This window comes from Ambystoma mexicanum, chromosome 4p, assembly GCF_040938575.1.
Source record: "Ambystoma mexicanum isolate Mex_15411 chromosome 4p, UKY_AmexF1_1, whole genome shotgun sequence".
Lineage (NCBI taxonomy): Eukaryota > Metazoa > Chordata > Amphibia > Caudata > Ambystomatidae > Ambystoma > Ambystoma mexicanum.
This window is the reverse complement of record NC_090927.1, coordinates 39164977-39184191: the sequence shown is the minus strand read 5'-3', so window position 1 is coordinate 39184191 and position 19215 is coordinate 39164977. Positions and strand designations below refer to the sequence as shown.

The window sequence follows — 19215 nt, the reverse complement described above, 5'->3', positions numbered from 1 at the left end:
CTTCTCCTTGTGCCTTCCAGAGCCCATCAGGTGCACTATGAACTAATGGCAAAACATGGTTGTGCATATAAGGTTGATGCCGCACGAACCCTGCTATGGTTTTTCATATTAATAAGCCTCCGTGCAGTGTCCATCGCCGCCCTAGTGGCGTTATGGCTCTGTAGTTGGTCCGGATAAGCCCAGGGTACCCAGGCCGTAATCTGTAAAGGAAAGAAAAAGGTAAGTGGGGCCAACCAGTGGGGAAAAGAGGGGTCAGTTCAAACAAACAGGTTCTTTCGAATAGAGGTGGGGCAGTTTAAAATGATAAGGTTGCTGGTTGGGATAGCATGGGCGCATACTGATAGAGCCAACGTAGGTCTTTGAGCAAAGATTCAGGAAATAAGGATGGTACATTTTATGGTGTTAGATGCAGTGGGGCAGGTTTACATGAGGGCAGTTTCAGAGAATGAGCAAGTATTTCAAAATGTATTTTCTGGCTGTGTGAGGGACTTGAGAGGTCTTCAAGCAGACCCTTGGAGTATGTTTAAAGTCTCTCACAAAATAAACTCTAGAAAAGACAGGTGGGGCACCCAAGCCTAGCGGCCAAATAGTGAGGCGACTGCATGAAAGGCAAATGCGAAAAGAGGCAAAGAGGGGTAGCACAAGGGGATGCAGCCAATTTCGACACTTCTGTTTCTGGTGATTGTCTTGCCCCTGTGCCCACGAAAGGCTCTGGGGAACGCAGGCACAGTTGCGGCTCAGGCATGGACAGTCTGCAAGGCCCTCCTTCGGCATAATAAAAGTGCCCTTGTGAGCCTGGCTGTGTTTAAATCACACAGCAGGGAATGCAGCTTTCAACTTTCCCTCACTGGCCACGAACGGCCACGAACGGCCAGGTTCTATAGACCAAAAAGCTAGGAGGAACCCTGGCCACTTTTAAATGAGGGTGGGTTTTGAACTACAGTTCCTTCAGGAGCAAAGCCTGGATTGGCCTTCCTGGATGTTCCTGTGGCCCGCTGGATGCTTTAATGGGCTGGATAAAGCGTTCTGGAGGATGGAATCCTCTTGGGTTCAGTCTGGGAACTTCTGGGAGTTCATCTGCATAACCCAGCCCCGTCCACCCTTCTTGACCTGGCCGGCAGTTACCTTGCTCTGTTACTAGAGGGCGCGTTTGGACTCTCTTCATGAACCGTGTGCCTCACAGGTGTGATAATGATGTAGTTTGGGGTTTGTTTTTGTGGCATGCTACCTGTCACCAGCCGCAAGCAGATCAGCATGAGATCTGATGTCAAATAACAGCATAACAAACTGTGACATAATACAAACCTGACATAAGCGATGTAAGCAGCGAGTATAACGAAACCGGCTGAACGCACACAAGAAAACTAAATGATGGAAGTGGAAACACATAATTAATCATGCATATATATATAGGAAAGGAGCAAAACTCTCTGCAAATGGGAAAAAAAGCGACCTGCTTACAAAAGGGACTTTGGGGGAGGAGAATTAAAAACTGGTAAGAAAAAAGGGCTGAAAAGAGTTAGGTATATATCCAGCGAGGGAGGGGTTGGAAGTTTGTGGCATCTTACCTGTTTTGGAGCATATCAAAATAACTAGCTCAAAATTCAAGCATCGAAGGATGGGACTCTTGATTGATGAATGGAAGACATCTGAAGTACAAAACACTATACATTCAAGTGAAGCTTTTCAGATGGATCGTATTCTCTCTGGAGTTTTGAGTGTGGAGTTGTGTCACATAATCTTCATCAACAAATCATAAAATCGCAGCCTTCTTAGCGCAGTAGGCAGCGCGTCAGTCTCATAATCTGAAGGTCCTGAGTTCGAGCCTCAGAGAGGGCACAAGTGTTTTTTGTTTCAGCAAATTCAATTGGACATATCCTTTCTAAACATGAAGAGGAGCATGATGTTCAGTAGACCGCAACGCGGTCCTTGTGAATCACAGGATTGGATTCTTTACTGACGCAGAAAAGAAATATGATCGCAAAATACCATAGAACCAATGGGGCTAGCTGCATTTTATTTTAATATTTCTATCTGGACTGTGTGAGTAGCGTTGTCTCAGATCTGGTCCTCCACCAAGTTCTCCAAAAATACTCCAGCAGAGCCTTCTTAGCGCAGTAGGCAGCGCGTCAGTCTCATAATCTGAAGGTCCTGAGTTCGAGCCTCAGAGAGGGCACAAGTGTTTTTTGTGTTTCAGCAAATTCAATTGGACATATCCTTTCTAAACATGAAGAGGAGCATGATGTTCAGTAGACCGCAACGCGGTCCTTGTGAATCACAGGATTGGATTCTTTACTGACGCAGAAAAGAAATATGATTGCCAAATACCAAAGAACCAATTGGGGCTAGCTGCGTTTTATTTGAATATTTCTATCTGGACTTTGTGAGTAGCGTGGTCTCAAATCATGCTCTCCACCAGGTTATCCAAAGAGCCTCCAACGGAGCCTTCTTAGCGCAGTAGGCAGCGCGTCAGTCTCATAATCTGAAGGTCCTGAGTTCGAGCCTCAGAGAGGGCACAAGTGTTTTTTGTTTCAGCAAATTCAATTGGACATATCCTTTCTAAACATGAAGAGTAGCATGATGTTCAGTAGACCGCAACGCGGTCCTTGTGAATCAGAGGATTGGATTCTTTACTGACGCAGAAAAGAAATATGATCGCAAAATACCATAGAACCAATGGGGCTAGCTGCATTTTATTTTAATATTTCTATCTGGACTGTGTGAGTAGCGTTGTCTCAGATCTGGTCCTCCACCAAGTTCTCCAAAAATACTCCAGCAGAGCCTTCTTAGCGCAGTAGGCAGCGCGTCAGTCTCATATTCTGAAGGTCCTGAGTTCGAGCCTCAGAGAGGGCACAAGTGTTTTTTGTTTCAGCAAATTCAATTGGACATATCCTTTCTAAACATGAAGAGTAGCATGATGTTCAGTAGACCGCAACGCGGTCCTTGTGAATCAGAGGATTGGATTCTTTACTGACGCAGAAAAGAAATATGATCGCAAAATACCATAGAACCAATGGGGCTAGCTGCATTTTATTTTAATATTTCTATCTGGACTGTGTGAGTAGCGTTGTCTCAGATCTGGTCCTCCACCAAGTTCTCCAAAAATACTCCAGCAGAGCCTTCTTAGCGCAGTAGGCAGCGCGTCAGTCTCATATTCTGAAGGTCCTGAGTTCGAGCCTCAGAGAGGGCACAAGTGTTTTTTGTTTCAGCAAATTCAATTGGACATATCCTTTCTAAACATGAAGAGTAGCATGATGTTCAGTAGACCGCAACGCGGTCCTTGTGAATCAGAGGATTGGATTCTTTACTGACGCAGAAAAGAAATATGATCGCAAAATACCATAGAACCAATGGGGCTAGCTGCATTTTATTTGAATATTTCTATCTGCACTTTGTGAGTAGCGTGGTCTTGGATCTGTTTCTCCACCAGGTTCTCCAAACATACTCCAGCCGAACCTGCTTAGTGCAGTAGGCAGCGCGTCAGTCTCATAATTTGAAGGTCCTGAGTTCTTTCCTCAGAGAAGGCAGGCCTCTTATGTTTCAGGTAATAACTTTTCAAAAACGTTGACAGAATGAGTACAATGTTTGGTATTTTGCAAATGTAAGCAGTCCCTGTGCAAACTTTCTGGCCCTGTGTTCCCACGCCTTCTCCTTGTGCCTTCCAGAGCCCATCAGGTGCACTATGAACTAATGGCAAAACATGGTTGTGCATATAAGGTTGATGCCGCACGAACCCTGCTATGGTTTTTCATATTAATAAGCCTCCGTGCAGTGTCCATCGCCGCCCTAGTGGCGTTATGGCTCTGTAGTTGGTCCGGATAAGCCCAGGGTACCCAGGCCGTAATCTGTAAAGGAAAGAAAAAGGTAAGTGGGGCCAACCAGTGGGGAAAAGAGGGGTCAGTTCAAACAAACAGGTTCTTTCGAATAGAGGTGGGGCAGTTTAAAATGATAAGGTTGCTGGTTGGGATAGCATGGGCGCATACTGATAGAGCCAACGTAGGTCTTTGAGCAAAGATTCAGGAAATAAGGATGGTACATTTTATGGTGTTAGATGCAGTGGGGCAGGTTTACATGAGGGCAGTTTCAGAGAATGAGCAAGTATTTCAAAATGTATTTTCTGGCTGTGTGAGGGACTTGAGAGGTCTTCAAGCAGACCCTTGGAGTATGTTTAAAGTCTCTCACAAAATAAACTCTAGAAAAGACAGGTGGGGCACCCAAGCCTAGCGGCCAAATAGTGAGGCGACTGCATGAAAGGCAAATGCGAAAAGAGGCAAAGAGGGGTAGCACAAGGGGATGCAGCCAATTTCGACACTTCTGTTTCTGGTGATTGTCTTGCCCCTGTGCCCACGAAAGGCTCTGGGGAACGCAGGCACAGTTGTGGCTCAGGCATGGACAGTCTGCAAGGCCCTCCTTCGGCATAATAAAAGTGCCCTTGTGAGCCTGGCTGTGTTTAAATCACACAGCAGGGAATGCAGCTTTCAACTTTCCCTCACTGGCCACGAACGGCCACGAACGGCCAGGTTCTATAGACCAAAAAGCTAGGAGGAACCCTGGCCACTTTTAAATGAGGGTGGGTTTTGAACTACAGTTCCTTCAGGAGCAAAGCCTGGATTGGCCTTCCTGGATGTTCCTGTGGCCCGCTGGATGCTTTAATGGGCTGGATAAAGCGTTCTGGAGGATGGAATCCTCTTGGGTTCAGTCTGGGAACTTCTGGGAGTTCATCTGCATAACCCAGCCCCGTCCACCCTTCTTGACCTGGCCGGCAGTTACCTTGCTCTGTTACTAGAGGGCGCGTTTGGACTCTCTTCATGAACCGTGTGCCTCACAGGTGTGATAATGATGTAGTTTGGGGTTTGTTTTTGTGGCATGCTACCTGTCACCAGCCGCAAGCAGATCAGCATGAGATCTGATGTCAAATAACAGCATAACAAACTGTGACATAATACAAACCTGACATAAGCGATGTAAGCAGCGAGTATAACGAAACCGGCTGAACGCACACAAGAAAACTAAATGATGGAAGTGGAAACACATAATTAATCATGCATATATATATAGGAAAGGAGCAAAACTCTCTGCAAATGGGAAAAAAAGCGACCTGCTTACAAAAGGGACTTTGGGGGAGGAGAATTAAAAACTGGTAAGAAAAAAGGGCTGAAAAGAGTTAGGTATATATCCAGCGAGGGAGGGGTTGGAAGTTTGTGGCATCTTACCTGTTTTGGAGCATATCAAAATAACTAGCTCAAAATTCAAGCATCGAAGGATGGGACTCTTGATTGATGAATGGAAGACATCTGAAGTACAAAACACTATACATTCAAGTGAAGCTTTTCAGATGGATCGTATTCTCTCTGGAGTTTTGAGTGTGGAGTTGTGTCACATAATCTTCATCAACAAATCATAAAATCCCAGCCTTCTTAGCGCAGTAGGCAGCGCGTCAGTCTCATAATCTGAAGGTCCTGAGTTCGAGCCTCAGAGAGGGCACAAGTGTTTTTTGTTTCAACAAATACAATTGGACATATTTTTTCTAAACATGAAGAGGAGCATGATGTTCAGTAGACCGCAACGCGGTCCTTGTGAATCACAGGATTGGATTCTTTACTGACGCAGAAAAGAAATATGATTGCCAAATACCAAAGAACCAATTGGGGCTAGCTGCGTTTTATTTGAATATTTCTATCTGGACTTTGTGAGTAGCGTGGTCTCAAATCATGCTCTCCACCAGGTTATCCAAAGAGCCTCCAACGGAGCCTTCTTAGCGCAGTAGGCAGCGCGTCAGTCTCATAATCTGAAGGTCCTGAGTTCGAGCCTCAGAGAGGGCACAAGTGTTTTTTGTTTCAGCAAATTCAATTGGACATATCCTTTCTAAACATGAAGAGGAGAATGATGTTCAGTAGACCGCAACGCGGTCCTTGTGAATCACAGGATTGGATTCTTTACTGACGCAGAAAAGAAATATGATCGCAAAATACCATAGAACCAATGGGGCTAGCTGCATTTTATTTTAATATTTCTATCTGGACTGTGTGAGTAGCGTTGTCTCAGATCTGGTTCTCCACCAAGTTCTCCAAAAATACTCCAGCAGAGCCTTCTTAGCGCAGTAGGCAGCGCGTCAGTCTCATAATCTGAAGGTCCTGAGTTCGAGCCTCAGAGAGGGCACAAGTGTTTTTTGTTTCAGCAAATTCAATTGGACATATCCTTTCTAAACATGAAGAGTAGCATGATGTTCAGTAGACCGCAACGCGGTCCTTGTGAATCAGAGGATTGGATTCTTTACTGACGCAGAAAAGAAATATGATCGCAAAATACCATAGAACCAATGGGGCTAGCTGCATTTTATTTTAATATTTCTATCTGGACTGTGTGAGTAGCGTTGTCTCAGATCTGGTCCTCCACCAAGTTCTCCAAAAATACTCCAGCAGAGCCTTCTTAGCGCAGTAGGCAGCGCGTCAGTCTCATATTCTGAAGGTCCTGAGTTCGAGCCTCAGAGAGGGCACAAGTGTTTTTTGTTTCAGCAAATTCAATTGGACATATCCTTTCTAAACATGAAGAGTAGCATGATGTTCAGTAGACCGCAACGCGGTCCTTGTGAATCAGAGGATTGGATTCTTTACTGACGCAGAAAAGAAATATGATCGCAAAATACCATAGAACCAATGGGGCTAGCTGCATTTTATTTGAATATTTCTATCTGCACTTTGTGAGTAGCGTGGTCTTGGATCTGTTTCTCCACCAGGTTCTCCAAACATACTCCAGCCGAACCTGCTTAGTGCAGTAGGCAGCGCGTCAGTCTCATAATTTGAAGGTCCTGAGTTCTTTCCTCAGAGAAGGCAGGCCTCTTATGTTTCAGGTAATAACTTTTCAAAAACGTTGACAGAATGAGTACAATGTTTGGTATTTTGCAAATGTAAGCAGTCCCTGTGCAAACTTTCTGGCCCTGTGTTCCCACGCCTTCTCCTTGTGCCTTCCAGAGCCCATCAGGTGCACTATGAACTAATGGCAAAACATGGTTGTGCATATAAGGTTGATGCCGCACGAACCCTGCTATGGTTTTTCATATTAATAAGCCTCCGTGCAGTGTCCATCGCCGCCCTAGTGGCGTTATGGCTCTGTAGTTGGTCCGGATAAGCCCAGGGTACCCAGGCCGTAATCTGTAAAGGAAAGAAAAAGGTAAGTGGGGCCAACCAGTGGGGAAAAGAGGGGTCAGTTCAAACAAACAGGTTCTTTCGAATAGAGGTGGGGCAGTTTAAAATGATAAGGTTGCTGGTTGGGATAGCATGGGCGCATACTGATAGAGCCAACGTAGGTCTTTGAGCAAAGATTCAGGAAATAAGGATGGTACATTTTATGGTGTTAGATGCAGTGGGGCAGGTTTACATGAGGGCAGTTTCAGAGAATGAGCAAGTATTTCAAAATGTATTTTCTGGCTGTGTGAGGGACTTGAGAGGTCTTCAAGCAGACCCTTGGAGTATGTTTAAAGTCTCTCACAAAATAAACTCTAGAAAAGACAGGTGGGGCACCCAAGCCTAGCGGCCAAATAGTGAGGCGACTGCATGAAAGGCAAATGCGAAAAGAGGCAAAGAGGGGTAGCACAAGGGGATGCAGCCAATTTCGACACTTCTGTTTCTGGTGATTGTCTTGCCCCTGTGCCCACGAAAGGCTCTGGGGAACGCAGGCACAGTTGCGGCTCAGGCATGGACAGTCTGCAAGGCCCTCCTTCGGCATAATAAAAGTGCCCTTGTGAGCCTGGCTGTGTTTAAATCACACAGCAGGGAATGCAGCTTTCAACTTTCCCTCACTGGCCACGAACGGCCACGAACGGCCAGGTTCTATAGACCAAAAAGCTAGGAGGAACCCTGGCCACTTTTAAATGAGGGTGGGTTTTGAACTACAGTTCCTTCAGGAGCAAAGCCTGGATTGGCCTTCCTGGATGTTCCTGTGGCCCGCTGGATGCTTTAATGGGCTGGATAAAGCGTTCTGGAGGATGGAATCCTCTTGGGTTCAGTCTGGGAACTTCTGGGAGTTCATCTGCATAACCCAGCCCCGTCCACCCTTCTTGACCTGGCCGGCAGTTACCTTGCTCTGTTACTAGAGGGCGCGTTTGGACTCTCTTCATGAACCGTGTGCCTCACAGGTGTGATAATGATGTAGTTTGGGGTTTGTTTTTGTGGCATGCTACCTGTCACCAGCCGCAAGCAGATCAGCATGAGATCTGATGTCAAATAACAGCATAACAAACTGTGACATAATACAAACCTGACATAAGCGATGTAAGCAGCGAGTATAACGAAACCGGCTGAACGCACACAAGAAAACTAAATGATGGAAGTGGAAACACATAATTAATCATGCATATATATATAGGAAAGGAGCAAAACTCTCTGCAAATGGGAAAAAAAGCGACCTGCTTACAAAAGGGACTTTGGGGGAGGAGAATTAAAAACTGGTAAGAAAAAAGGGCTGAAAAGAGTTAGGTATATATCCAGCGAGGGAGGGGTTGGAAGTTTGTGGCATCTTACCTGTTTTGGAGCATATCAAAATAACTAGCTCAAAATTCAAGCATCGAAGGATGGGACTCTTGATTGATGAATGGAAGACATCTGAAGTACAAAACACTATACATTCAAGTGAAGCTTTTCAGATGGATCGTATTCTCTCTGGAGTTTTGAGTGTGGAGTTGTGTCACATAATCTTCATCAACAAATCATAAAATCGCAGCCTTCTTAGCGCAGTAGGCAGCGCGTCAGTCTCATAATCTGAAGGTCCTGAGTTCGAGCCTCAGAGAGGGCACAAGTGTTTTTTGTTTCAGCAAATTCAATTGGACATATCCTTTCTAAACATGAAGAGGAGCATGATGTTCAGTAGACCGCAACGCGGTCCTTGTGAATCACAGGATTGGATTCTTTACTGACGCAGAAAAGAAATATGATCGCAAAATACCATAGAACCAATGGGGCTAGCTGCATTTTATTTTAATATTTCTATCTGGACTGTGTGAGTAGCGTTGTCTCAGATCTGGTCCTCCACCAAGTTCTCCAAAAATACTCCAGCAGAGCCTTCTTAGCGCAGTAGGCAGCGCGTCAGTCTCATAATCTGAAGGTCCTGAGTTCGAGCCTCAGAGAGGGCACAAGTGTTTTTTGTGTTTCAGCAAATTCAATTGGACATATCCTTTCTAAACATGAAGAGGAGCATGATGTTCAGTAGACCGCAACGCGGTCCTTGTGAATCACAGGATTGGATTCTTTACTGACGCAGAAAAGAAATATGATTGCCAAATACCAAAGAACCAATTGGGGCTAGCTGCGTTTTATTTGAATATTTCTATCTGGACTTTGTGAGTAGCGTGGTCTCAAATCATGCTCTCCACCAGGTTATCCAAAGAGCCTCCAACGGAGCCTTCTTAGCGCAGTAGGCAGCGCGTCAGTCTCATAATCTGAAGGTCCTGAGTTCGAGCCTCAGAGAGGGCACAAGTGTTTTTTGTTTCAGCAAATTCAATTGGACATATCCTTTCTAAACATGAAGAGTAGCATGATGTTCAGTAGACCGCAACGCGGTCCTTGTGAATCAGAGGATTGGATTCTTTACTGACGCAGAAAAGAAATATGATCGCAAAATACCATAGAACCAATGGGGCTAGCTGCATTTTATTTTAATATTTCTATCTGGACTGTGTGAGTAGCGTTGTCTCAGATCTGGTCCTCCACCAAGTTCTCCAAAAATACTCCAGCAGAGCCTTCTTAGCGCAGTAGGCAGCGCGTCAGTCTCATATTCTGAAGGTCCTGAGTTCGAGCCTCAGAGAGGGCACAAGTGTTTTTTGTTTCAGCAAATTCAATTGGACATATCCTTTCTAAACATGAAGAGTAGCATGATGTTCAGTAGACCGCAACGCGGTCCTTGTGAATCAGAGGATTGGATTCTTTACTGACGCAGAAAAGAAATATGATCGCAAAATACCATAGAACCAATGGGGCTAGCTGCATTTTATTTTAATATTTCTATCTGGACTGTGTGAGTAGCGTTGTCTCAGATCTGGTCCTCCACCAAGTTCTCCAAAAATACTCCAGCAGAGCCTTCTTAGCGCAGTAGGCAGCGCGTCAGTCTCATATTCTGAAGGTCCTGAGTTCGAGCCTCAGAGAGGGCACAAGTGTTTTTTGTTTCAGCAAATTCAATTGGACATATCCTTTCTAAACATGAAGAGTAGCATGATGTTCAGTAGACCGCAACGCGGTCCTTGTGAATCAGAGGATTGGATTCTTTACTGACGCAGAAAAGAAATATGATCGCAAAATACCATAGAACCAATGGGGCTAGCTGCATTTTATTTGAATATTTCTATCTGCACTTTGTGAGTAGCGTGGTCTTGGATCTGTTTCTCCACCAGGTTCTCCAAACATACTCCAGCCGAACCTGCTTAGTGCAGTAGGCAGCGCGTCAGTCTCATAATTTGAAGGTCCTGAGTTCTTTCCTCAGAGAAGGCAGGCCTCTTATGTTTCAGGTAATAACTTTTCAAAAACGTTGACAGAATGAGTACAATGTTTGGTATTTTGCAAATGTAAGCAGTCCCTGTGCAAACTTTCTGGCCCTGTGTTCCCACGCCTTCTCCTTGTGCCTTCCAGAGCCCATCAGGTGCACTATGAACTAATGGCAAAACATGGTTGTGCATATAAGGTTGATGCCGCACGAACCCTGCTATGGTTTTTCATATTAATAAGCCTCCGTGCAGTGTCCATCGCCGCCCTAGTGGCGTTATGGCTCTGTAGTTGGTCCGGATAAGCCCAGGGTACCCAGGCCGTAATCTGTAAAGGAAAGAAAAAGGTAAGTGGGGCCAACCAGTGGGGAAAAGAGGGGTCAGTTCAAACAAACAGGTTCTTTCGAATAGAGGTGGGGCAGTTTAAAATGATAAGGTTGCTGGTTGGGATAGCATGGGCGCATACTGATAGAGCCAACGTAGGTCTTTGAGCAAAGATTCAGGAAATAAGGATGGTACATTTTATGGTGTTAGATGCAGTGGGGCAGGTTTACATGAGGGCAGTTTCAGAGAATGAGCAAGTATTTCAAAATGTATTTTCTGGCTGTGTGAGGGACTTGAGAGGTCTTCAAGCAGACCCTTGGAGTATGTTTAAAGTCTCTCACAAAATAAACTCTAGAAAAGACAGGTGGGGCACCCAAGCCTAGCGGCCAAATAGTGAGGCGACTGCATGAAAGGCAAATGCGAAAAGAGGCAAAGAGGGGTAGCACAAGGGGATGCAGCCAATTTCGACACTTCTGTTTCTGGTGATTGTCTTGCCCCTGTGCCCACGAAAGGCTCTGGGGAACGCAGGCACAGTTGTGGCTCAGGCATGGACAGTCTGCAAGGCCCTCCTTCGGCATAATAAAAGTGCCCTTGTGAGCCTGGCTGTGTTTAAATCACACAGCAGGGAATGCAGCTTTCAACTTTCCCTCACTGGCCACGAACGGCCACGAACGGCCAGGTTCTATAGACCAAAAAGCTAGGAGGAACCCTGGCCACTTTTAAATGAGGGTGGGTTTTGAACTACAGTTCCTTCAGGAGCAAAGCCTGGATTGGCCTTCCTGGATGTTCCTGTGGCCCGCTGGATGCTTTAATGGGCTGGATAAAGCGTTCTGGAGGATGGAATCCTCTTGGGTTCAGTCTGGGAACTTCTGGGAGTTCATCTGCATAACCCAGCCCCGTCCACCCTTCTTGACCTGGCCGGCAGTTACCTTGCTCTGTTACTAGAGGGCGCGTTTGGACTCTCTTCATGAACCGTGTGCCTCACAGGTGTGATAATGATGTAGTTTGGGGTTTGTTTTTGTGGCATGCTACCTGTCACCAGCCGCAAGCAGATCAGCATGAGATCTGATGTCAAATAACAGCATAACAAACTGTGACATAATACAAACCTGACATAAGCGATGTAAGCAGCGAGTATAACGAAACCGGCTGAACGCACACAAGAAAACTAAATGATGGAAGTGGAAACACATAATTAATCATGCATATATATATAGGAAAGGAGCAAAACTCTCTGCAAATGGGAAAAAAAGCGACCTGCTTACAAAAGGGACTTTGGGGGAGGAGAATTAAAAACTGGTAAGAAAAAAGGGCTGAAAAGAGTTAGGTATATATCCAGCGAGGGAGGGGTTGGAAGTTTGTGGCATCTTACCTGTTTTGGAGCATATCAAAATAACTAGCTCAAAATTCAAGCATCGAAGGATGGGACTCTTGATTGATGAATGGAAGACATCTGAAGTACAAAACACTATACATTCAAGTGAAGCTTTTCAGATGGATCGTATTCTCTCTGGAGTTTTGAGTGTGGAGTTGTGTCACATAATCTTCATCAACAAATCATAAAATCCCAGCCTTCTTAGCGCAGTAGGCAGCGCGTCAGTCTCATAATCTGAAGGTCCTGAGTTCGAGCCTCAGAGAGGGCACAAGTGTTTTTTGTTTCAACAAATACAATTGGACATATTTTTTCTAAACATGAAGAGGAGCATGATGTTCAGTAGACCGCAACGCGGTCCTTGTGAATCACAGGATTGGATTCTTTACTGACGCAGAAAAGAAATATGATTGCCAAATACCAAAGAACCAATTGGGGCTAGCTGCGTTTTATTTGAATATTTCTATCTGGACTTTGTGAGTAGCGTGGTCTCAAATCATGCTCTCCACCAGGTTATCCAAAGAGCCTCCAACGGAGCCTTCTTAGCGCAGTAGGCAGCGCGTCAGTCTCATAATCTGAAGGTCCTGAGTTCGAGCCTCAGAGAGGGCACAAGTGTTTTTTGTTTCAGCAAATTCAATTGGACATATCCTTTCTAAACATGAAGAGGAGAATGATGTTCAGTAGACCGCAACGCGGTCCTTGTGAATCACAGGATTGGATTCTTTACTGACGCAGAAAAGAAATATGATCGCAAAATACCATAGAACCAATGGGGCTAGCTGCATTTTATTTTAATATTTCTATCTGGACTGTGTGAGTAGCGTTGTCTCAGATCTGGTTCTCCACCAAGTTCTCCAAAAATACTCCAGCAGAGCCTTCTTAGCGCAGTAGGCAGCGCGTCAGTCTCATAATCTGAAGGTCCTGAGTTCGAGCCTCAGAGAGGGCACAAGTGTTTTTTGTTTCAGCAAATTCAATTGGACATATCCTTTCTAAACATGAAGAGTAGCATGATGTTCAGTAGACCGCAACGCGGTCCTTGTGAATCAGAGGATTGGATTCTTTACTGACGCAGAAAAGAAATATGATCGCAAAATACCATAGAACCAATGGGGCTAGCTGCATTTTATTTTAATATTTCTATCTGGACTGTGTGAGTAGCGTTGTCTCAGATCTGGTCCTCCACCAAGTTCTCCAAAAATACTCCAGCAGAGCCTTCTTAGCGCAGTAGGCAGCGCGTCAGTCTCATATTCTGAAGGTCCTGAGTTCGAGCCTCAGAGAGGGCACAAGTGTTTTTTGTTTCAGCAAATTCAATTGGACATATCCTTTCTAAACATGAAGAGTAGCATGATGTTCAGTAGACCGCAACGCGGTCCTTGTGAATCAGAGGATTGGATTCTTTACTGACGCAGAAAAGAAATATGATCGCAAAATACCATAGAACCAATGGGGCTAGCTGCATTTTATTTGAATATTTCTATCTGCACTTTGTGAGTAGCGTGGTCTTGGATCTGTTTCTCCACCAGGTTCTCCAAACATACTCCAGCCGAACCTGCTTAGTGCAGTAGGCAGCGCGTCAGTCTCATAATTTGAAGGTCCTGAGTTCTTTCCTCAGAGAAGGCAGGCCTCTTATGTTTCAGGTAATAACTTTTCAAAAACGTTGACAGAATGAGTACAATGTTTGGTATTTTGCAAATGTAAGCAGTCCCTGTGCAAACTTTCTGGCCCTGTGTTCCCACGCCTTCTCCTTGTGCCTTCCAGAGCCCATCAGGTGCACTATGAACTAATGGCAAAACATGGTTGTGCATATAAGGTTGATGCCGCACGAACCCTGCTATGGTTTTTCATATTAATAAGCCTCCGTGCAGTGTCCATCGCCGCCCTAGTGGCGTTATGGCTCTGTAGTTGGTCCGGATAAGCCCAGGGTACCCAGGCCGTAATCTGTAAAGGAAAGAAAAAGGTAAGTGGGGCCAACCAGTGGGGAAAAGAGGGGTCAGTTCAAACAAACAGGTTCTTTCGAATAGAGGTGGGGCAGTTTAAAATGATAAGGTTGCTGGTTGGGATAGCATGGGCGCATACTGATAGAGCCAACGTAGGTCTTTGAGCAAAGATTCAGGAAATAAGGATGGTACATTTTATGGTGTTAGATGCAGTGGGGCAGGTTTACATGAGGGCAGTTTCAGAGAATGAGCAAGTATTTCAAAATGTATTTTCTGGCTGTGTGAGGGACTTGAGAGGTCTTCAAGCAGACCCTTGGAGTATGTTTAAAGTCTCTCACAAAATAAACTCTAGAAAAGACAGGTGGGGCACCCAAGCCTAGCGGCCAAATAGTGAGGCGACTGCATGAAAGGCAAATGCGAAAAGAGGCAAAGAGGGGTAGCACAAGGGGATGCAGCCAATTTCGACACTTCTGTTTCTGGTGATTGTCTTGCCCCTGTGCCCACGAAAGGCTCTGGGGAACGCAGGCACAGTTGCGGCTCAGGCATGGACAGTCTGCAAGGCCCTCCTTCGGCATAATAAAAGTGCCCTTGTGAGCCTGGCTGTGTTTAAATCACACAGCAGGGAATGCAGCTTTCAACTTTCCCTCACTGGCCACGAACGGCCACGAACGGCCAGGTTCTATAGACCAAAAAGCTAGGAGGAACCCTGGCCACTTTTAAATGAGGGTGGGTTTTGAACTACAGTTCCTTCAGGAGCAAAGCCTGGATTGGCCTTCCTGGATGTTCCTGTGGCCCGCTGGATGCTTTAATGGGCTGGATAAAGCGTTCTGGAGGATGGAATCCTCTTGGGTTCAGTCTGGGAACTTCTGGGAGTTCATCTGCATAACCCAGCCCCGTCCACCCTTCTTGACCTGGCCGGCAGTTACCTTGCTCTGTTACTAGAGGGCGCGTTTGGACTCTCTTCATGAACCGTGTGCCTCACAGGTGTGATAATGATGTAGTTTGGGGTTTGTTTTTGTGGCATGCTACCTGTCACCAGCCGCAAGCAGATCAGCATGAGATCTGATGTCAAATAACAGCATAACAAACTGTGACATAATACAAACCTGACATAAGCGATGTAAGCAGCGAGTATAACGAAACCGGCTGAACGCACACAAGAAAACTAAATGATGGAAGTGGAAACACATAATTAATCATGCATATATATATAGGAAAGGAGCAAAACTCTCTGCAAATGGGAAAAAAAGCGACCTGCTTACAAAAGGGACTTTGGGGGAGGAGAATTAAAAACTGGTAAGAAAAAAGGGCTGAAAAGAGTTAGGTATATATCCAGCGAGGGAGGGGTTGGAAGTTTGTGGCATCTTACCTGTTTTGGAGCATATCAAAATAACTAGCTCAAAATTCAAGCATCGAAGGATGGGACTCTTGATTGATGAATGGAAGACATCTGAAGTACAAAACACTATACATTCAAGTGAAGCTTTTCAGATGGATCGTATTCTCTCTGGAGTTTTGAGTGTGGAGTTGTGTCACATAATCTTCATCAACAAATCATAAAATCGCAGCCTTCTTAGCGCAGTAGGCAGCGCGTCAGTCTCATAATCTGAAGGTCCTGAGTTCGAGCCTCAGAGAGGGCACAAGTGTTTTTTGTTTCAGCAAATTCAATTGGACATATCCTTTCTAAACATGAAGAGGAGCATGATGTTCAGTAGACCGCAACGCGGTCCTTGTGAATCACAGGATTGGATTCTTTACTGACGCAGAAAAGAAATATGATTGCCAAATACCAAAGAACCAATTGGGGCTAGCTGCGTTTTATTTGAATATTTCTATCTGGACTTTGTGAGTAGCGTGGTCTCAAATCATGCTCTCCACCAGGTTATCCAAAGAGCCTCCAACGGAGCCTTCTTAGCGCAGTAGGCAGCGCGTCAGTCTCATAATCTGAAGGTCCTGAGTTCGAGCCTCAGAGAGGGCACAAGTGTTTTTTGTTTCAGCAAATTCAATTGGACATATCCTTTCTAAACATGAAGAGGAGAATGATGTTCAGTAGACCGCAACGCGGTCCTTGTGAATCACAGGATTGGATTCTTTACTGACGCAGAAAAGAAATATGATCGCAAAATACCATAGAACCAATGGGGCTAGCTGCATTTTATTTTAATATTTCTATCTGGACTGTGTGAGTAGCGTTGTCTCAGATCTGGTTCTCCACCAAGTTCTCCAAAAATACTCCAGCAGAGCCTTCTTAGCGCAGTAGGCAGCGCGTCAGTCTCATAATCTGAAGGTCCTGAGTTCGAGCCTCAGAGAGGGCACAAGTGTTTTTTGTTTCAGCAAATTCAATTGGACATATCCTTTCTAAACATGAAGAGTAGCATGATGTTCAGTAGACCGCAACGCGGTCCTTGTGAATCAGAGGATTGGATTCTTTACTGACGCAGAAAAGAAATATGATCGCAAAATACCATAGAACCAATGGGGCTAGCTGCATTTTATTTTAATATTTCTATCTGGACTGTGTGAGTAGCGTTGTCTCAGATCTGGTCCTCCACCAAGTTCTCCAAAAATACTCCAGCAGAGCCTTCTTAGCGCAGTAGGCAGCGCGTCAGTCTCATATTCTGAAGGTCCTGAGTTCGAGCCTCAGAGAGGGCACAAGTGTTTTTTGTTTCAGCAAATTCAATTGGACATATCCTTTCTAAACATGAAGAGTAGCATGATGTTCAGTAGACCGCAACGCGGTCCTTGTGAATCAGAGGATTGGATTCTTTACTGACGCAGAAAAGAAATATGATCGCAAAATACCATAGAACCAATGGGGCTAGCTGCATTTTATTTGAATATTTCTATCTGCACTTTGTGAGTAGCGTGGTCTTGGATCTGTTTCTCCACCAGGTTCTCCAAACATACTCCAGCCGAACCTGCTTAGTGCAGTAGGCAGCGCGTCAGTCTCATAATTTGAAGGTCCTGAGTTCTTTCCTCAGAGAAGGCAGGCCTCTTATGTTTCAGGTAATAACTTTTCAAAAACGTTGACAGAATGAGTACAATGTTTGGTATTTTGCAAATGTAAGCAGTCCCTGTGCAAACTTTCTGGCCCTGTGTTCCCACGCCTTCTCCTTGTGCCTTCCAGAGCCCATCAGGTGCACTATGAACTAATGGCAAAACATGGTTGTGCATATAAGGTTGATGCCGCACGAACCCTGCTATGGTTTTTCATATTAATAAGCCTCCGTGCAGTGTCCATCGCCGCCCTAGTGGCGTTATGGCTCTGTAGTTGGTCCGGATAAGCCCAGGGTACCCAGGCCGTAATCTGTAAAGGAAAGAAAAAGGTAAGTGGGGCCAACCAGTGGGGAAAAGAGGGGTCAGTTCAAACAAACAGGTTCTTTCGAATAGAGGTGGGGCAGTTTAAAATGATAAGGTTGCTGGTTGGGCTAGCATGGGCGCATACTGATAGAGCCAACGTAGGTCTTTGAGCAAAGATTCAGGAAATAAGGATGGTACATTTTATGGTGTTAGATGCAGTGGGGCAGGTTTACATGAGGGCAGTTTCAGAGAATGAGCAAGTATTTCAAAATGTATTTTCTGGCTGTGTGAGGGACTTGAGAGGTCTTCAAGCAGACCCTTGGAGTATGTTTAAAGTCTCTCACAAAATAAACTCTAGAAAAGACAGGTGGGGCACCCAAGCCTAGCGGCCAAATAGTGAGGCGACTGCATGAAAGGCAAATGCGAAAAGAGGCAAAGAGGGGTAGCACAAGGGGATGCAGCCAATTTCGACACTTCTGTTTCTGGTGATTGTCTTGCCCCTGTGCCCACGAAAGGCTCTGGGGAACGCAGGCACAGTTGCGGCTCAGGCATGGACAGTCTGCAAGGCCCTCCTTCGGCATAATAAAAGTGCCCTTGTGAGCCTGGCTGTGTTTAAATCACACAGCAGGGAATGCAGCTTTCAACTTTCCCTCACTGGCCACGAACGGCCACGAACGGCCAGGTTCTATAGACCAAAAAGCTAGGAGGAACCCTGGCCACTTTTAAATGAGGGTGGGTTTTGAACTACAGTTCCTTCAGGAGCAAAGCCTGGATTGGCCTTCCTGGATGTTCCTGTGGCCCGCTGGATGCTTTAATGGGCTGGATAAAGCGTTCTGGAGGATGGAATCCTCTTGGGTTCAGTCTGGGAACTTCTGGGAGTTCATCTGCATAACCCAGCCCCGTCCACCCTTCTTGACCTGGCCGGCAGTTACCTTGCTCTGTTACTAGAGGGCGCGTTTGGACTCTCTTCATGAACCGTGTGCCTCACAGGTGTGATAATGATGTAGTTTGGGGTTTGTTTTTGTGGCATGCTACCTGTCACCAGCCGCAAGCAGATCAGCATGAGATCTGATGTCAAATAACAGCATAACAAACTGTGACATAATACAAACCTGACATAAGCGATGTAAGCAGCGAGTATAACGAAACCGGCTGAACGCACACAAGAAAACTAAATGATGGAAGTGGAAACACATAATTAATCATGCATATATATATAGGAAAGGAGCAAAACTCTCTGCAAATGGGAAAAAAAGCGACCTGCTTACAAAAGGGACTTTGGGGGAGGAGAATTAAAAACTGGTAAGAAAAAAGGGCTGAAAAGAGTTAGGTATATATCCAGCGAGGGAGGGGTTGGAAGTTTGTGGCATCTTACCTGTTTTGGAGCATATCAAAATAACTAGCTCAAAATTCAAGCATCGAAGGATGGGACTCTTGATTGATGAATGGAAGACATCTGAAGTACAAAACACTATACATTCAAGTGAAGCTTTTCAGATGGATCGTATTCTCTCTGGAGTTTTGAGTGTGGAGTTGTGTCACATAATCTTCATCAACAAATCATAAAATCGCAGCCTTCTTAGCGCAGTAGGCAGCGCGTCAGTCTCATAATCTGAAGGTCCTGAGTTCGAGCCTCAGAGAGGGCACAAGTGTTTTTTGTTTCAGCAAATTCAATTGGACATATCCTTTCTAAACATGAAGAGGAGCATGATGTTCAGTAGACCGCAACGCGGTCCTTGTGAATCACAGGATTGGATTCTTTACTGACGCAGAAAAGAAATATGATCGCAAAATACCATAGAACCAATGGGGCT

General features: G+C 45.3%; 23 non-coding genes across 23 annotated transcripts; all 23 read left to right on the top strand.

The window, feature by feature from the left end:
• Window positions 1–1766: 1766 nt before the first annotated feature.
• Window positions 1767–1839, top strand: TRNAM-CAU (transfer RNA methionine (anticodon CAU)). The gene has a single exon. It is a non-coding gene; the product is annotated as a tRNA-Met (tRNA).
• A 264-nt stretch (window positions 1840–2103) lies between these two features.
• Window positions 2104–2176, top strand: TRNAM-CAU (transfer RNA methionine (anticodon CAU)). The gene has a single exon. It is a non-coding gene; the product is annotated as a tRNA-Met (tRNA).
• A 267-nt stretch (window positions 2177–2443) lies between these two features.
• Window positions 2444–2516, top strand: TRNAM-CAU (transfer RNA methionine (anticodon CAU)). The gene has a single exon. It is a non-coding gene; the product is annotated as a tRNA-Met (tRNA).
• A 264-nt stretch (window positions 2517–2780) lies between these two features.
• On the top strand, window positions 2781–2853 carry TRNAM-CAU (transfer RNA methionine (anticodon CAU)). Its single transcript has one exon. It is a non-coding gene; the product is annotated as a tRNA-Met (tRNA).
• Window positions 2854–3117: 264 nt separating this feature from the next.
• Window positions 3118–3190, top strand: TRNAM-CAU (transfer RNA methionine (anticodon CAU)). The gene has a single exon. It is a non-coding gene; the product is annotated as a tRNA-Met (tRNA).
• A 2221-nt stretch (window positions 3191–5411) lies between these two features.
• Window positions 5412–5484, top strand: TRNAM-CAU (transfer RNA methionine (anticodon CAU)). The gene has a single exon. It is a non-coding gene; the product is annotated as a tRNA-Met (tRNA).
• A 265-nt stretch (window positions 5485–5749) lies between these two features.
• TRNAM-CAU (transfer RNA methionine (anticodon CAU)) lies at window positions 5750–5822 on the top strand. The gene has a single exon. It is a non-coding gene; the product is annotated as a tRNA-Met (tRNA).
• Window positions 5823–6086: 264 nt separating this feature from the next.
• On the top strand, window positions 6087–6159 carry TRNAM-CAU (transfer RNA methionine (anticodon CAU)). The gene has a single exon. It is a non-coding gene; the product is annotated as a tRNA-Met (tRNA).
• A 264-nt stretch (window positions 6160–6423) lies between these two features.
• Window positions 6424–6496, top strand: TRNAM-CAU (transfer RNA methionine (anticodon CAU)). Its single transcript has one exon. It is a non-coding gene; the product is annotated as a tRNA-Met (tRNA).
• Window positions 6497–8717: 2221 nt separating this feature from the next.
• Window positions 8718–8790, top strand: TRNAM-CAU (transfer RNA methionine (anticodon CAU)). Its single transcript has one exon. It is a non-coding gene; the product is annotated as a tRNA-Met (tRNA).
• A 264-nt stretch (window positions 8791–9054) lies between these two features.
• TRNAM-CAU (transfer RNA methionine (anticodon CAU)) lies at window positions 9055–9127 on the top strand. Its single transcript has one exon. It is a non-coding gene; the product is annotated as a tRNA-Met (tRNA).
• A 267-nt stretch (window positions 9128–9394) lies between these two features.
• On the top strand, window positions 9395–9467 carry TRNAM-CAU (transfer RNA methionine (anticodon CAU)). The gene has a single exon. It is a non-coding gene; the product is annotated as a tRNA-Met (tRNA).
• Window positions 9468–9731: 264 nt separating this feature from the next.
• Window positions 9732–9804, top strand: TRNAM-CAU (transfer RNA methionine (anticodon CAU)). Its single transcript has one exon. It is a non-coding gene; the product is annotated as a tRNA-Met (tRNA).
• Window positions 9805–10068: 264 nt separating this feature from the next.
• On the top strand, window positions 10069–10141 carry TRNAM-CAU (transfer RNA methionine (anticodon CAU)). Its single transcript has one exon. It is a non-coding gene; the product is annotated as a tRNA-Met (tRNA).
• Window positions 10142–12362: 2221 nt separating this feature from the next.
• TRNAM-CAU (transfer RNA methionine (anticodon CAU)) lies at window positions 12363–12435 on the top strand. Its single transcript has one exon. It is a non-coding gene; the product is annotated as a tRNA-Met (tRNA).
• Window positions 12436–12700: 265 nt separating this feature from the next.
• Window positions 12701–12773, top strand: TRNAM-CAU (transfer RNA methionine (anticodon CAU)). Its single transcript has one exon. It is a non-coding gene; the product is annotated as a tRNA-Met (tRNA).
• Window positions 12774–13037: 264 nt separating this feature from the next.
• Window positions 13038–13110, top strand: TRNAM-CAU (transfer RNA methionine (anticodon CAU)). The gene has a single exon. It is a non-coding gene; the product is annotated as a tRNA-Met (tRNA).
• A 264-nt stretch (window positions 13111–13374) lies between these two features.
• TRNAM-CAU (transfer RNA methionine (anticodon CAU)) lies at window positions 13375–13447 on the top strand. Its single transcript has one exon. It is a non-coding gene; the product is annotated as a tRNA-Met (tRNA).
• A 2221-nt stretch (window positions 13448–15668) lies between these two features.
• TRNAM-CAU (transfer RNA methionine (anticodon CAU)) lies at window positions 15669–15741 on the top strand. The gene has a single exon. It is a non-coding gene; the product is annotated as a tRNA-Met (tRNA).
• A 265-nt stretch (window positions 15742–16006) lies between these two features.
• TRNAM-CAU (transfer RNA methionine (anticodon CAU)) lies at window positions 16007–16079 on the top strand. Its single transcript has one exon. It is a non-coding gene; the product is annotated as a tRNA-Met (tRNA).
• A 264-nt stretch (window positions 16080–16343) lies between these two features.
• On the top strand, window positions 16344–16416 carry TRNAM-CAU (transfer RNA methionine (anticodon CAU)). The gene has a single exon. It is a non-coding gene; the product is annotated as a tRNA-Met (tRNA).
• Window positions 16417–16680: 264 nt separating this feature from the next.
• On the top strand, window positions 16681–16753 carry TRNAM-CAU (transfer RNA methionine (anticodon CAU)). Its single transcript has one exon. It is a non-coding gene; the product is annotated as a tRNA-Met (tRNA).
• Window positions 16754–18974: 2221 nt separating this feature from the next.
• TRNAM-CAU (transfer RNA methionine (anticodon CAU)) lies at window positions 18975–19047 on the top strand. Its single transcript has one exon. It is a non-coding gene; the product is annotated as a tRNA-Met (tRNA).
• Window positions 19048–19215: the final 168 nt, after the last annotated feature.